This window comes from Polypterus senegalus, chromosome 11, assembly GCF_016835505.1.
Source record: "Polypterus senegalus isolate Bchr_013 chromosome 11, ASM1683550v1, whole genome shotgun sequence".
Lineage (NCBI taxonomy): Eukaryota > Metazoa > Chordata > Cladistia > Polypteriformes > Polypteridae > Polypterus > Polypterus senegalus.
In genome coordinates this window covers 106,482,157-106,498,627 of record NC_053164.1, presented here as the reverse complement: position 1 = coordinate 106,498,627, position 16,471 = coordinate 106,482,157, and the positions used below count along the sequence as shown (strand labels likewise).

Sequence of the window (16,471 nt, the reverse complement as noted above, 5' to 3'; positions counted from 1 at the left end):
ATGTTGGTCAAAACACCAATGTGGACATGGAGTACTTTATAAGTGAAACACACACACCATGAGGTACACAAATACTAAATGCAAAAATAGTAAGAAATTGAGAAAGATCAATAAAAAATTAGGTGGTTTCAGTATATAGCAAGGATGCATCCAACCATTACATCGAGTCTGCTTTCCAAAATTAGGCATGAACCCTACAACTCCCAGCAACATTAGGTTAACTCGCACTATGTTAAATTAGAGTTGACAAACAACCTAATATTCATTCCATAGGGATGCAATTTTTTGTGATGTCCAATCCTTTATTTGCCATATGCAATTTCTTATATTAGGAATTTGTCATTTTTTGCAAACCTCAACTTGCTCTCCAGAGACACACAGAATTTTGGGGGCAGAGCACAGGGCCAGCTATTTGTACAGCACCCCTGGAGCAATTGCAGGTTAGGGCCTTGCTCAAGGGAGTAAATCTGGACTAACTTGAAAAAATTAACTTAGACAAAGGAAGAATGCACAAACTCTATGCAAGCTATAACTGAACCATGCACCATGACTTGAGCTCACTCTGCTGTAGCTGTGACTGAACTGTGCTAAGTAAAACATCACATTAATGCCAAACTAGCTTTTTATGTTACTCATTATAAAGCATTGTAATTTCATGTTTAAAAGCACTTTCACAACTAATTCTAATTTACTTTTTCTACTCCTACAGTTAGTATATTCAATTAATCAAATCCATATCCCTCTTAACATTCAACTGCAGACTATAAATATAAAAAAAATAATGACACTGACTACTCACATATTGAATTTAATACCGTTCTCTGTAATCTGTCGACTACAATGGAATGAAGACTTGGATAAGATCTCCAAGTGCCGTTAATTAGTAATCTTTTCCAGATATGTGAGCTACAATGAACTATTTTGGATTAGTCATCTGAAAATTGTAAATTAGATGGATTTGGAAACAAAGGAGCAAATATTAATCTAAGGTAAGGAGAAAGTTGATGAGATCATGCATACATATACTTCTAGCTTCACAGATGCTTTTTTCCACAGCCAAAGGGATAAGAGCCCTGTGCCGTCAAACAGTAATGAAAGTTAGAGGGAAGCATCACATGGAAACAAAGCTGTGGGCTTGTTACCAGAACAGTAATAATATACTGGGTTTAAGAAACAGAATAACACAGTTTATTAGAAAGGGTTAGCCATTTAGTAATTATTTACAGTTCTAATTTATCTTAGCACATTAAAAATAGTTTTATTATATCAGGTCTTTAAATATGATGTTTGATGTTGAGTGGAGTTGTTGCTGTTGCTCCTGGTACTCAAGGTTTTTTGCATTGGAGTACACACTCTTTGCTGCATGATCCTTTGTCTGTGGTGCTCTGTGCTTTTCTCAGTAAGGCTCTTTGCAGTGCTGTCTGAAACTTCATAGGAAAAAGCATTACTCTTTCTGGCAAAAGAGTTTACATGCTGAAGTTCCCTTCTTGGAGTAATGGTCGCTTCTCAACCTTCAGGGTTGGACTCAGTGATTGGCTTGGCAGACTGAATCTCTGCTTTCAGGTCCATAAAGAGAAGAGACTTGTCAGCTTTCAGCTCCCCAAATAGGAGGCGGCTCACCAGCTTTTTAGTTTCACAGAGCCGGTTTCACAGGGTGGAAGAGGTCATTTTGGAGAGTTTGACAGCAAAGCGCCCTGAGAGAGGAGTGAGCATACTTACTGTGTCTCGTGGTTGGATTAAATTCACTTTCAGTTATTTTGTCCTATTTCTCATCTTCTATCCTGAAAGGGTCTCTGCAAAGAGGTAGGTTCAACTCTGATTAACACCTTTGTTATCAGTTGATGTACAGGATGGTAGTAATAGTTTAGTCCCTTACTTTGAAATGTAAGCAGAGGTTTGGTGCAGGTAGATGTCTTAATCCCTGTTAAAGATTCTGTTTTAACAGGCCTGAAGTGCTACTAAAGCCTGGCATAATGGTCAATGCCACCTTTTCTGACAGGATCAAGAAGTATACTTATTTAAATAGGAACTGGGTGTGAAATACAAAAGGCTACAAAACTGCAAAGAGGCCAGAATTAAATTAGTATGTGGCTGGAATCTTTATCTCATACAAAATATGAGAACAGTATGTAGTAGTGGAAAATGTAGGACACTGGTTTTTCACAGTAGAAATTGGGCCACTGAAATGAGAAATAAGGACATTTATATGCCCACTTTTACTATTGATCTTCTTATTCAAATCTTCTTGTTATGCCTTCTGTTCTTCTACCATATGGTACAGATCCTTTAAATTTGTTGCTCCTCATCCTTGGAACTCCCTCCCTCAAGATATCCACAGCATTGCTTAACTTTGAATCTAGACTTAAACCGTATCTTTTCAAACCTGCCTATTCTCCCCTGATTTTGTTTTTTTGACTGTATGTTTTTTTTTTTGCACTTTATGACCATAGTGTCATAATGTTATTTTATTTTAATTGTTTTTAATTATGTGTTTTTCTTTTACTTATTGCCATGAAAGGGACCTTTAAACAAAATTTATTATTATTATTACTACTACTACTGGCTGTGCAAAACAATCCATGTTAAACACATGGAAATAACTAAACCAGTCAGATTTTACTTTTGTGCTTGATCTTTAAATTCATTTAGGTTTGATCTAGTACAAAGTTTATTTCACCTAGTGCTGTCACATACAAATTTAAAGGTAGAATATGTGAGATTTTACACAACCCTTAATATCTGAAATAAAATTCAAAGGTCTAAATCTTTCCACTCTGCTTTATGTTACTGCAGTCAACAATGTGTCATTTGGTGGTGGGCCAACCCATATTGGGGGATTTATAATCAGGCTCAGGTTGCAGCCATACTTTATATCACTAATGAGGTAGGAATAAGTGCGTACTTATACAAGTAACAAAATATATATATATATATATATATATATATATATATATATACAGTATATAGATATATATTTATCAATAGACACATTTTCTAAATCACAAAATGCCATGATGCTAACTACCACTGTGATGAAACTTTCAATGTTTTTAAAGTACAAGAGTTTTCTAATTACATTACATACTGTGTGTATGCAGGACTTGCTGATGCAGCTGTCCTAAATTCTGCATACTTCACAATCCCGTATAAATTTTGCTTGCACTGCCTTTCTCTCTCAGCCAGCTCATCTTCAAATATGTTCTATCTACAAATAAACCTCAAATTCAAACAAACTTTTTTATGTTATTTGAGAGTTGTTTATTTTTTTTTTCCAAATAAAAATCAAAGCAATCAACACCACAAAATGTAATTTATGTGATCAAGGCATATCAAAAGGAAGTACCAACTGTATAAATATTAAGATCAGCAAATTATCATAAAATTCATTATATATGCCTTAATTCTAACCATATTTTTGAGTGGCTATCTTGTATTGTCATCATTAAAAAAATAAGGATGAGGGAATACTTAAAATCACAATGCCACCTTCTAGAACATTTACTTATTTCAATTCTAAAGCACAGTACATAAAGATGTTATCGTCTCAATTTATATATAAAAGACTACATAGCAAAACGACCTGCTCTCAATGTCTGTGAATGGCTGACACTATTGTTGCTAGTGCCAATTGTTGCTACTGTCCAACAAAAAAAAAAAAATCCCTTTTGTCAGGTCAAATCTAACTGTTCTGGCAGGTCTAAGTAAGAACACTTTTGCCATGATTAAGTCAATTCGTGCATGAAGAGATTCACATTGCTGTGAATGGCTGTCTTTTCAGTTTCAACATTATTAAAGCAATAGTTTTTATATGTGTCACATTATGGAGCTGCACACCAGTAATAAGTATGCCACAATTTTCCAGATGCATCCCCATAAGCAATGAACTGTAGAACTACTGATTATACAAAACAAAAACACACACACACAGTACAAACATTTGTGTGTGTGTGTGTGTCTTTCTGTCTTTTGTTGGTAGTGGTGAATCAATTGAGTCAAGTAGTTAAAAAGAACTAAAACAAGAAAGTAAACATAATATCCATCACTATTCTCCTCATTTTGGTGAGTGTTTTATTTCAACGCCTAAATCACAGATTAATTGACCTCATTCCAGCTGGTAGAGGAATTTGCATAAACATTTCTTAAAGTGAATATGCATTCTATCCACAGCTGATTCCTGACCTGTGCCAGATGATGCTGGAATAGACTTCCAACTCCCCACAAGTGGGTTTAAATAATAGACTGACAGCCCATCTTAGGCTCTCATTTACTAAAATACAGTATACAGCCAAGGGTAACTCCGTGGTTCTTGCTTGAAAACTGACATATGCAGCATTTTCTTGGAGCAAAGCTATCACATAACAAGTCATACTGATAGTGCATCCAGAGGTTGTTAATCTAATCCTAACATCTTCCATGTTTGTATAAGAGAGGTGTCCTTGAGTAACAACATGGATACTGAGATGCACTAAAGTTCCCTGAAGTTAATATTTAAGTCAAAAAAACAGCATCTGTCTTATTTAACTAATGCTAGGGCTTTATCCATGTTTATTTGAATTTTTTTTCATGCAACAAATGACATGATCTAAGCTAAAATGAATATTTGATCCTGATTAGCACTGACTATGCATAGTGGCTCCAATTCTTACACATTCTGCTTTATACAGTGCATCCAGAAAGTATTCACAGCACATCACTTTTTCCAAATTTTGTTATGTTACAGCCTTGGATTAAATTCATTTTTTTTCCTCAGAATTCTACACACAACACCCCATTAAAAGACAACGTGAAAAAAGTTTCCTTGAGATTTTTGCAAATTTATTAAAAATAAAAAAATTAAGAAAGCACATGTGCATAAGTATTCACAGCCTTTGCAATGAAGCTCAAAATTGAGCTCAGGTGCATCCTGTTTCCCCTGATCATCCTTGAGATGTTTCTGGAGCTTAATTGGAGTCCACCTCTGGTAAATATATTCAGTTGATTGGACATGATTTTGAAAGGCACACATCTGTCTATAGAAGGTCCCACAGTTGACAGTTCATGTCAGAGCACAAACCAAGCATGAAGTCAAAGGAATTGTCTGTAGACCTCCGAGACAGGACTGTCTCGAGGCACAAATCTGGGGAGGGTTACAGAAACATTTCTGCTGCTTTGAAGGTCCCATTCAGCACAGTGGCCTCCATCGTCCATAAGTGGAAGAAGTTGGAAACCACCAGGACTCTTCCTAGAGCTGGCCGGCCATCTAAACTGAGCGATCAGGGGAGAAGGGCCTTAGTCAGGGAGGTCACCAAGAACCTGATGGTCACTCTGACAGAGCTCCAGAGGTCCTCTGTGGAGAGCGGAGAACCATCCAGAAGGACAACCTTCTCTGCAGCAATCCACCAATCAGGCCTGTATGGTAGAGTGGCCAGACGGAAGCCACTCCTTAGTAAAAGGCACATGGCAGCCTGCCTGGAGTTTGCCAAAAGGCACATGAAGGACTCTCAGACCATGAGAAACAAAATTCTCTGGTCTGATGAGACAAAGTTTGAACTCTTTGGTGTGAATGCCAGGCGTCACGTTTGGAGGAAACCAGGCACCACACATCACCTGGCCAATACCATCCCTACAGTGAAGCATGGTGGTGGCAGCATCATGCTGTGGGGATGTTTTTTAGCGGCAGGAACTTGGGAGACTAGTCAGGATAAAGGGAAAGATGACGGCAGCAATGTACAGAGACATCTTGGATGAAAACCTGCTCCAGAGCGCTCTTGACCTTGACTGGGGCGACGGTTCATCTTTCAGCAGGACAATGACCCTAAGCACATAGCCAAGATATCAAAAGAGTGGCTTCAGGACAACTCTGTGAATGTCCTTGAGTGGCCCAGCCAGAGCCCAGACTTGAATCCGATTGAACATCTCTGGAGAGATCTTAAAATGGCTGTGCACCGACGCTTCCCATCCAACCTGATGGAGCTTGAGAGGTGCTGCAAAGAGGAATGGGCGAAACTGGCCAAGGATAGGTGTGCCAAGCTTGTGGCATCAAATTCAAAAAGACTTGAGGCTGTAATTGCTGCCAAAGGTGCATCGACAAAGTATTGAGCAAAGGCTGTGAATACTTATGTACATGTGATTTCTCAGTTTTTTTATTTTTAATAAATTTGCAAAAACCTCAAGTAAACTTTTTTCACATTGTCATTATGGGATGTTGTGTGTAGAATTCTGAGGGAAAAAATGAATCTAATCTATTTTGGAATAAGGCTGTAACATAACAAAATGTGGAAAAAGTGGTGCGCTGTGAATACTTTCCAGATGCACTGTATACAGCTTTGATGCCAACACAGTTCAAGTCCATTAAAGACCTTTCATATTCCCACTACATAAAATAGTTAAGCGTTCAACACAATAAACCTGTTTAAGATCATCACCAAGCTGGACACTTCACTGGGCAGCTGGGATTTAACTCCTTAATAGGCTGACCCCCAAGTGGTTTGAGTGGGTGGCCACACTTCATCATCTCTCACCCTTAATCTAGGTGCTCCACAGGGCTGTGTTCAGATTCCTCTGCTATACTCCCTCTATCCATATGAGTGTATGGCTGCACACAACTTTAATATCATTATCAAGTTTGCTGATGGCACAGATGTGGTGGGAGTATAGTTTGGATGGGACTTGAATGACGTGCAGAGTCTGTTACATTTGGGTCAGGACAATAGTCTACTCCTGAATGTTAGCAAGAAAAAGGACCTGATTGTGGACTTTGAGGGAAAACAGCAGTGATACTACCACTCTCTTAGAATTAGGTGGAGAGGTGGACTGTTTTAAGCCGCTTTTCCACTGCATAGTACGGCACGACACGGTTCAGTACAGCTCACTTTTGCGGGGCTTTCCACTGGGAACAGTACCTGGTACCTGGTCCTTTTTTTAGTACCACCTCAGCCGAGGTTCCAAGCGTGCCGAACCGTTACCAAAATGTGACGTGTAAACTCTGCTGGTCACTGATTGGCCGGAGAAAATCGTCATTACTGCGTCACTGGCTATTCTTTTCTTTAAAGGTACAGACACGCGGAAGTTTCGAAAGTTCTCCAGCCACTGAGTGTTTGTAAAACCGGGAACAATCACATCCCACCACTCTGAAGCACGGTTAAATGTCCAAACAGATGGTCTGTTGCGGCGACTTTTTTGCAAAATGTGGAAGATCTGTAATATACAGAATCAGCATTTTAATGTTACACTGGCAGTTAAGTTCATTTTATGCTTTGCAACAGTGATAAAAGTTAGCTAGTGATGTGCTTTTTTTAGATGCTTAACCTTGCGCGTCATCGAGCTAAAGTGTTATCGTTGTCTGCGTGTTGTTGTAAAAGTTCCACGGTGTCACTGCAGTAGAGGCGCAACTATAACGACACGTGAATAATCCCCCCACTCTAAAGCGGTACTAAACTGCAGTCGAAACGCAAACCAAGCTGAACTGAGCCGAACCAAGGTGAGCTGTACTGAACCGTGTCGTGCCGTACTATGAGGTGGAAAAGCGGCTTTAGAAACACTGTGGGCCACACCACAGTAGACTTGACCAGGTCCAGGCACATCATATCACAATACCTTTACCACCTCAGGGATTTTAGGCTGCCCTCCCACTTACTAAAGAAAGAATTTCTACATATCGACCAACAAACATATCCTGACATGTACCAGGAAAGTTCTGCAGATGCTTGAGTGGCTGAACACATCACTGGGTGGGCACTCTTCAAATTTCCACAACATCTACACCAAGTGATATCAGACCAGGGCAACACAAATTATCAGAGATACCAGCCATTCTAATAACAGACTCTTCACAGTGCTGCAGTCAGTGAAGCGTATCCCTGCCAAAAAAACAGTTCAGAGAGACAGAGCAGGATCTTCTTTCCACAGTCCACACGAATTCCAAATGAGGCCAGCGTCTTGACCTTCAAGAAAGTCATTTTCTTATATTAAGGTGTGTAAGTTATCTATTTTTATCATTTTGATATAACACTATTGCTGTCATTTAACAATGACTTTTATTAATAAGCTTTTGACTACCACTGTACTGTGCATATTAATTGTGCATGACAAGTAAAATTTTTTATTTGAACCCTTATTCATTTAAGAGCACTTTACTTAGGAACACCAAGTGGTTAAAAATATTTAATGAAAGGCATATTGTAACAAAATGCCTAAAATAAGCAGTGAAGCTCAAATAAAATAAGGCTTGGAGAGGTTAAACAAAGATGATGGGGATGGGTGTGACGTGAGTGCAGTCACATGTAAATAATGGCAATACCTTCATCTGCAGCGTGTTGTCTACTAGTAACTTGTCATACATTATTTATGTTTAGGCGCTCGTAAACAGTGAAGGCACGTGATTGAATGAGAACTTCATAAAAAATAAGCCATACAAAGGGAGACTCGCTTTCTGTCGGTCCCATTCAAGACGATTTTGCAGGTATGTCGCTCGGATATGAACAGTGGTCGTGGATCGCGGCTCACTAGCACGTTTCATTAACCCGTGCATGGCAACAAGACAACTTTTAACGTGCACCAACATCTGCTTTCCGATCACATCTTACAGCAACAAGAGTATTTGTTGAAAACCAATTAAAACCACATCAATCAATTTAAAAAAATCACTTATAACACAACCGAGAATTTTTTTTTTCCTTTACTTAAATGTGCTTTTAACTGAGCCGTGTTTCATCACTCCATCACGCAATACCGGTCCCTACCTCTGTAACCAGCAGCCTGAAGAATGAATCATCATCCTTCTCCTTATCATCACAAAACAAAATCACCACTGTACTCTGCGCACTTGCGAATAATCAACTTATTTTATGGAACAAGGATGTAACCGTTGCCGTTTCAGAACCTTAACGTTTGTTAGTAAACACCCGTTAACGCTTTTCGCTAGGAGACTCCGTGGCGGACTTCGACGAGAAGCCCAGCCCAGTAAGCGTGGCGCGCCAATATACATGAGCAACCAACGCGCAGTGTCAGAGTATCTCTGCCGAAAACATTACTTCTATATCTTTACTTCAGGTAAATCAACTACTGTCGGGTTATCTGGTCAACACAAATGAGACGATTTCGTGCATTTAAAAGAAACTCCAGTTTACCTTTCTGCGCACTTCATCTCTTCAAAATGCCCCCATTGCGTCCGGCCAGCGTGTCTCTCGCACGGAACACGAAGACGGGAACAGTAGCTGTCTGTCGGAAAACGCGGACTCGTGCACCGACACGTGGGTTACGACCAGAGGAAGTGAAACGTAGCACAGGCTTATCGAGCACATGGGCGGTGTGCTGCTGCAACTGAGCGGTCCGATGGATTTCATTCTGAATTCTCCCTTTCGAAATCCCGCATTCTGTTGTGATGTCAATGAAGTTATAGTTTTACGCAAGACAAAGCTCGCGGGACACATTCATGAATTTTTAATCCAGAGTGTCGAGCTTTTGATAAAATAGTGCATGGGAATACATCGCACTTGGTCCTAAAAAAGAACCTACTTTGAAAAATAATTACGTTTTGGATACACGTTTATGTCTTCATAACTGTAATCATTATTTTTGGGGCAAAGATGTCTGTATAATTTCCATCTCGTAGTAAATTTTTACTGCGAGTTTAAATTAAGATGTTCTTTTGATTTAGTGCGTTTAATTAAAATGGTCAGTCGGTTTAGGTAACGTGTGCGCATTTTGTACATTAAAATGTCTCATTTGGTCATTCTTGCAATTAATTTAAATATTCCTTCGATTTATGTAATATGTGCGTTCAATTAAAACATTCCCTCGGTTTAGTTAATTCGTGCACTTATATAAAGAGTTCCCCCGATTTAGTTAATTCGCGCGCTTAATTAAAAATTTCCCTTGGTTTATGTAATTCATGTATTTAATTAAAACATTCCCTCCATTTAGCTAATTTGTGCACGTTTTAATTAAAAGTTCTCTCAACCTATATACCGTAATTCAAACGTCCCCATGATTTAGTCAGTATATTTGCCTGTGCAAAAGTAAACGAAGTCAATTGTCTTGTGAGATAGGTAAATCAGAGCTGGCATTTGTACCTGTTATCACTCAACACAAGGACTACACAGGTGTCAAAAGCAAGACTGTACAAGGATCACCATAACATTATTTTGAACACTCTAATAGTTGAGGTGATGGTAGATCAAATAATGCTTTGGGAGACTCACACCTAATCCAAAATCTCCAGGATTTAGGTAATTTAGGATAACAATAATTTTTACTTGTGGACTACACAACACAGCAGCATAGGGTACAATATCAAAATATGCTGCAAAGTAAATGGTACAAGTTATCAGAGTCACAGGTGATCATTTTAAAGGGAAAGCCTTTGGGCTTTTCAACACGATAAAGATCTTAAAAAGGGAAAGTTTTAATTAAAATGTGAGCAAGAATTGTAAATTGTTACCACTGTGTATTATTATTTTTTATAATAAACAATGGTAACAATTTAACTCTCAGGGATCCATAGAATAATTCCAGTCTAGCTTTTGCGCTGGTCATAAATACAGAAACCTGTATTACAACCTGCGTTTTAAACGATATTCTGATACTCTCTGATGAAACCCATTCCACAGTAAATATGTTGTTATATTTAAACATGTTTGCCACCATTGACAATTCTACTTTAGTCCACAGGATAGAAAATTACATTGGGCTCACAGGCACTGTTCTCGGTGTTGGTTTAGTACTTGTTTATCAAATTGATTCCAGTACATACAGTAATATGCTGACAGTACTCCATCATTGTATTTAGAAGTTAAAAATAGTGTCCTGCAAGGGTCGGTATTGGAACCTTTACTGTTCCATTTTACATGCTACCATTAGGATCTATCATTGGAAAACGTAACATTAATTTCCACCCGTATGCAGATTACCCCCAATTATATGTTTGTTTTAGAACAAATGATGTTTATCCAATGCTGTCCTTACTTAGTTGTGTCGTTGAGTTAGTGTATTGCGTGAATGTATGAGAAATACTTGACAGCAACAACATTCTTGTCACTTTTTAAATCAGTGAGAATCAACATATATTTTACTGAATCTGCACACAACCTTGGTGTTATCTTTGACACTAATAGATCTTTTAAAACACACATTACAACACTATCCAAAATATTTTTTTATCCTAAAAATATTGGAAAATTGACATTTTTCTAAATATGCAGGATACTCAAAAATGAATTAATGCATTTATTTTTAGTTGGATCATCTACCACAATGCATTATTCACTGGCTGTTCAAATTGTTCTTTATACTGCTTTCAGTTAATTCAAAATGCTGCTGCGATAATTATTACATGAACCAGAAGATACAAATAAATAACTCCAGTACTCAAGTCCTTATATCGGCTCCAGTGGCTGATTTCAAAATCTTCCTTTTAACATATAAAGCCTTAAATGGCCAAGACCCTACTTACTTATGTGACGGTTTAATTGAAGATGTGAGTTCCAAAATCTGCTAATTACACCTTTTGGTAAAATTTTGTGAACACATGATTGTGACTTTTCATGCAGTTGGTCATGCGCCAAAAATATGTTTGAGCTTCAAAACCTGCTAATTGCAACAGTGTAGCGCCGCAAAGTAGTGGAATGATCTGCCTGGTTATATAACAGATGCCCATTCAGTCTTAGGTTTTAAATCCAGGCTGAAGACTTGCTACTGCAGTTTAGCATACCCTGACTAGAGCTGCTGATTAGCTGTGCATACCAGGCTGAAGACTTGCTACTGCAGTTTAGCATACCCTGACTAGAGCTGCTGATTAGCTGTGCATAACACATATGTATATTATTCATTTGTACAGAAATATAAGCATCACAATATATACAGTCATGTGAAAACATTAGGACACCCTTTGAAAGCATGTGGTTTTTTGTAACATTTTTAATAAATGGTTATTTCATCTCCGTTTCAACAATACAGAGAGATTAAAGTAATCCAACTAAACAAAGAAAACTGAAGAAAAGTCTTTTCAAGATCTTCTGTAAATGTCATTCTACAAAAATGCCTATTCTAACTGAGGAAAAAGATAGGACACCCTCACATGTATTCCCTCTTAAATTGGCTCAGATCTCACACAGGTATATCACACCAGGTGCACATAATTAGTAGATCGTTACTCTGCATGTTGAATGAGGCTTGCCCTATTTAAACCTCAGACATTTAGTTTGGTGTGCTCCTGACTGTTGAAGTGAGAGTGAGCACCATGGTGAGAACAAAAGAGCTGTCAGAGGACTTCAGAAAAAAGATTGTAGCAGCCTATGAGTCTGGGAAGGGATTTAAAAAGATCTCAAAAGATTTTGAAATCAGCCATTCCACTGTCCGGAAGATAGTCTACAAGTGGAGGGCTTTCAAAACAACTGCCAACATGCCCAGGACTGGTCGCCCCAGCAAGTTCACCCCAAGAGCAGACCGCAAGATGCTAAAAGAGGTCTCCAAAACCCTAAAGTGTCATCTCGAGAACTACAGCAGGCTCTGGCTACTGTTGATGTAGAAGTACATGCCTCTACAATCAGAAAGAGACTGTACAAGTTTAACTTGCATGGGAGGTGTGCAAGGAGGAAACCTTTGCTTTCCAAGAGAAACATCGAGGCCAGACTGACATTTGCCAGAGATAAAGTTGACAAAGACCAGGACTTCTGGAATAATGTTCTTTGGACAGATGAGTCCAAAATTGAATTATTTGGACACAACAGCAGAGGACATGTTTGGCGTAAACCAAACACAGCATTCCAAGAAAAGAACCTCATACCAACTGTGAAGCATGGAGGTGGAAGTGTCATGGTTTGGGGCTGCTTTGCTGCAGCAGGACCTGGTCAGCTCACCATCATAGAATCCACGATGAATTCTACTGTGTATCAGAAGGTGCTTGAAGAACATGTGAGACCATCAGTTAGAAAATTAAAGCTGAAGCGGAACTGGACCATGCAACATGACAATGACCCAAAACATACTAGTAAATCAACCAAAGATTGGCTGAAAAAGAAGAAATGGAGAGTCCTGGAATGGCCAAGTCAAAGTCCAGATTTGAATCCCATTGAGATGCTGTGGGGTGACTTGAAAAGGGCTGTACGTGCAAGAAACCCCTCAAACATCTCACAGCTGAAAAAGTTCTGCATTGAGGAGTGGGGTAAAATTTCCTCAGACCGATGTCGAAGACTGGTAGATGGCTACAAGAACCGTCTCACTGCAGTTATTTCAGCCAAAGGAGGTAACACTCGCTATTAGGGGCAAGGGTGTCCTATCTTTTTCCTCAGTTAGAATAGGCATTTTTGTAGAATGACATTTACAGAAGATCTTGAAAAGACTTTTCTTCAGTTTTCTTTGTTTAGTTGGATTACTTTAATCTCTCTGTATTGTTGAAACGGAGATGAAATAACCATTTATTAAAAATGTTACAAAAAACCACATGCTTTCAAAGGGTGTCCTAATGTTTTCACATGACTGTACATATGTATAAACCTTTACGAAACCTCCTCTATTCTATTTCACCTTTTGATATTTTCATGTGGCACGACTGAGGCACTGTGCCCACAGAGGCGTATAAGGAGGGAGCCAACACAAGAAAAAGGATGAAGAATGAAAGGAGGTTAAAGGAAGGACAGAGAAAGGCAGAAGTGAGCAAGAGCCAGTGCAAGATGGGAAGAAACGGGCAGATGGGACGGTGAGCCCCATGCCTTCCATGAAGGAGCATGTGGCTGGCGCTTAGGAGGGGGGCTGAGGGAGTCACTACTGTAATAAGCGTCCATGTAGCAGGAGCAAGCATTATGCTCAGGGTGTGCTCTTGGTGGGAGAAGCTAACAATTGGCAGCGGGTGGTATCAGTAGTGGTGTGAGGGGAACAGGGCTTGGCAACTTCCTGTTGAATGTTGTGAGATTGGTGGCGGGGACATGGGCTGAAATTAATGTCTGTCTGCGCCTGTTGATTAGCATCTCTCAGTGCTGCAAGATCCAATTAGGGTAAGACAGAGAGACATCAATTTTAAAAGGAAGACACCAAGGCTAAGAATTGGGAAGGACAATTTCCTCCCTGTGTTTTTAACATCATTTTATTCTGATTATTTATGGACTTTTTAATCTGCACATGGACCCTGTTCATTTTAAAGGATTATTTATTTTTGAACACTTTTTGGACTGCACTATTTATTTGGACACTTTTTTTTATTGTTTTGTTTACACTGGCACTGCTTCACCTACCCCTTGCTATCTTTGTGTGTGGTGTCCTCATCCCAGGCTCATCCCTTATGTATGTTATCAGTGATAGCAGGTTCAAGAAGCTCCCCAAAAGGACCTGAAGGCATGGGGCTGACCCACACAATCATATCTGGGATACTTGTGTTGCTTTTTCACTTACATATTTCAGGAAAGTTACAACACACTATATACTGTCCAGAGAAGAGATACAAGTCCTACCTTTGGCTGAGGGCATGAGCTAAACACAAAGGCTAAATGAGTTAAGGGAGTTTCACAAATGTCCCCTTTATTATGCATATGGAGATTAAAAGGTGATAGTAAGAAGTGTTTTAAAATATCAAGGGTTTGATTGAACAAGTATTCAAGCAGTTTATCTTGAGAGGACCCTTAAATCTCAAATTGACGTCTTTAAGTAAACAGGAAAAAGTTCTAAAATTAAAAAAAGGCCCAATAACAAAAAGTGTTCAGCACTTTGTGCATTTCATACGTAAAAATACTACAGACGGTCTGCTAAACAAAACACTATGCTGATTCCAGGGCTACAGGGGATGAGGTTTGAGGAAAAATGAATAGAGCTAAGCCTTTTTAGTTGAAGCAAAAGAATACTATAAAAAGACATTGGAGTGCTTAAAAACCATGAAGGGAATTGGTACAGTGGATCAGGACTGTTATTTTAAAATTCATCAAGAATATGGGGACATGTCTACTTAATGACAATGAAATCAGTCATGGCCCAGTGGGGATGACTTTATTAAGGTGTGTGACTAAACCATTCTAAAAGCTAAGGAACTAATAATTCATTTTGGAAAAAATACCATTCACCCACAAGAAACAATTATCAAAGACAAGGCAGTGTAGACTATTGAATGTTATAAATAGCTGATGACAATCATAGACTTAACACTGGCTTTTAATGAAATATATCTGCAAAAAGGGTAGAAAGTGGAGTCTTAACTATGGATCCTACCATTATTTCAGTCTTTTATACATCATGTATTGAGTTTACTCATATTCTGCTGACCGGTATTTTCTGTACGTCGCTTAAATCATCCGAGATCAGATGCCTCATCTTGGATGAGTTAATGCCGGTGAGGCTCATCTGGGATAAGTCAGTTTTTCAAACACAGCCGTGTAGTAGATTAGTCTAGCTGGATCTAATCATTCGAGATGAATGCGTGCACCCGCACTGAATGGAAAGCCCATATATATTGAGTCTAGAAAACATGATCAGCAAGTCTTTGATATGCTGTAACAAAATGACGAAAGAACGGACACATTTTTTTTCACATAAGCGGAACAGGACCTTTTATTCGAAGGATATGAAGAATTTCAAGATTTAATATGCACAATGGGTAACACCGCAAAAGCAGCCCAAACTAGAAAAGATGGCTGGCAAAAAGTGGCTGACAAATTAAACGCTAAGTAGTGTGCGTTGTATTTACTGAATGCAGCGTTTCATTTCTTATGTGTCAGATTAATTATTATTTAATATGTCATAATTCCAGATCAAAAGTGTGCACAAGGAGAATATAGGAACAGGTTAAAGTGAAGTACAAGAATATACTTCAAACTGGTAAATATTGGTATATAACTATTTAAAGAATTGTTGACATAAAGAATCATATACAATATAAAAAAAACATTCATTTTAAAGCTATCAAGAAGGCAGACAAGCAAAAAACAGGTGGAGGTCAACGCGATCCAGACCTAAACCCTACAGAACAGTTGGCTCTCCAGCAAAATGCCCATCGCCCCGTTTCTGAAGGCATTTTTTTTTGGGGGGGGGTCAGTTGCAGAGAATGTCATATCCCTAGAACTTGTGCCTGACCGATGAGATACTGACGAAGGTCAAATATTTGATGAAGACACTGTATCTGATTATTCATCAGGAGGAGAGGTACATTTCCAAATAATGTTTGATCAGACTCCACTCTGATCAGTCCCATGTGCCCCAATCACATTTGGAAATCCTGGGTAATGAGAATGTTAGGCTGATTGTGAGATTCTTTATGGAACTGTGGGTGTTTTTGCCTGTGTACCTGCAATAGAATGAAACGCCTCTTTTATCGTCTGCACACGCAGGTGTCCAGGAAACACTATGAAAACCCGAAGGAAATATTTCAGAGCCAAACAGACTTTACGAATTGCCCGGCAAACTGCACTTTTAGATAGATTTTTTGCATCGCCTAAAGTATATAAAAAAAGTGCCGCTTGCAAAAAAACCCAAAGCAATGCATACTGTCTGTGTGGTTGTGACAGCCCGACTC

The 16,471-nt window shown here is 38.9% G+C and overlaps 1 protein-coding gene across 1 annotated transcript in view; it reads right to left on the bottom strand.

Annotated features, from left to right (window-relative positions):
* xpot (exportin, tRNA (nuclear export receptor for tRNAs)) overlaps window positions 1-9,225 on the bottom strand; it is a 79,766-nt gene extending 70,541 nt beyond the window's left edge. Inside the window, exon 1 of the mRNA XM_039769445.1 lies at window positions 9,108-9,225. The gene's annotated coding sequence lies outside the window, so the exon portion shown is untranslated. The remainder of the gene's footprint in view (window positions 1-9,107) is intronic.
* Window positions 9,226-16,471: the final 7,246 nt, after the last annotated feature.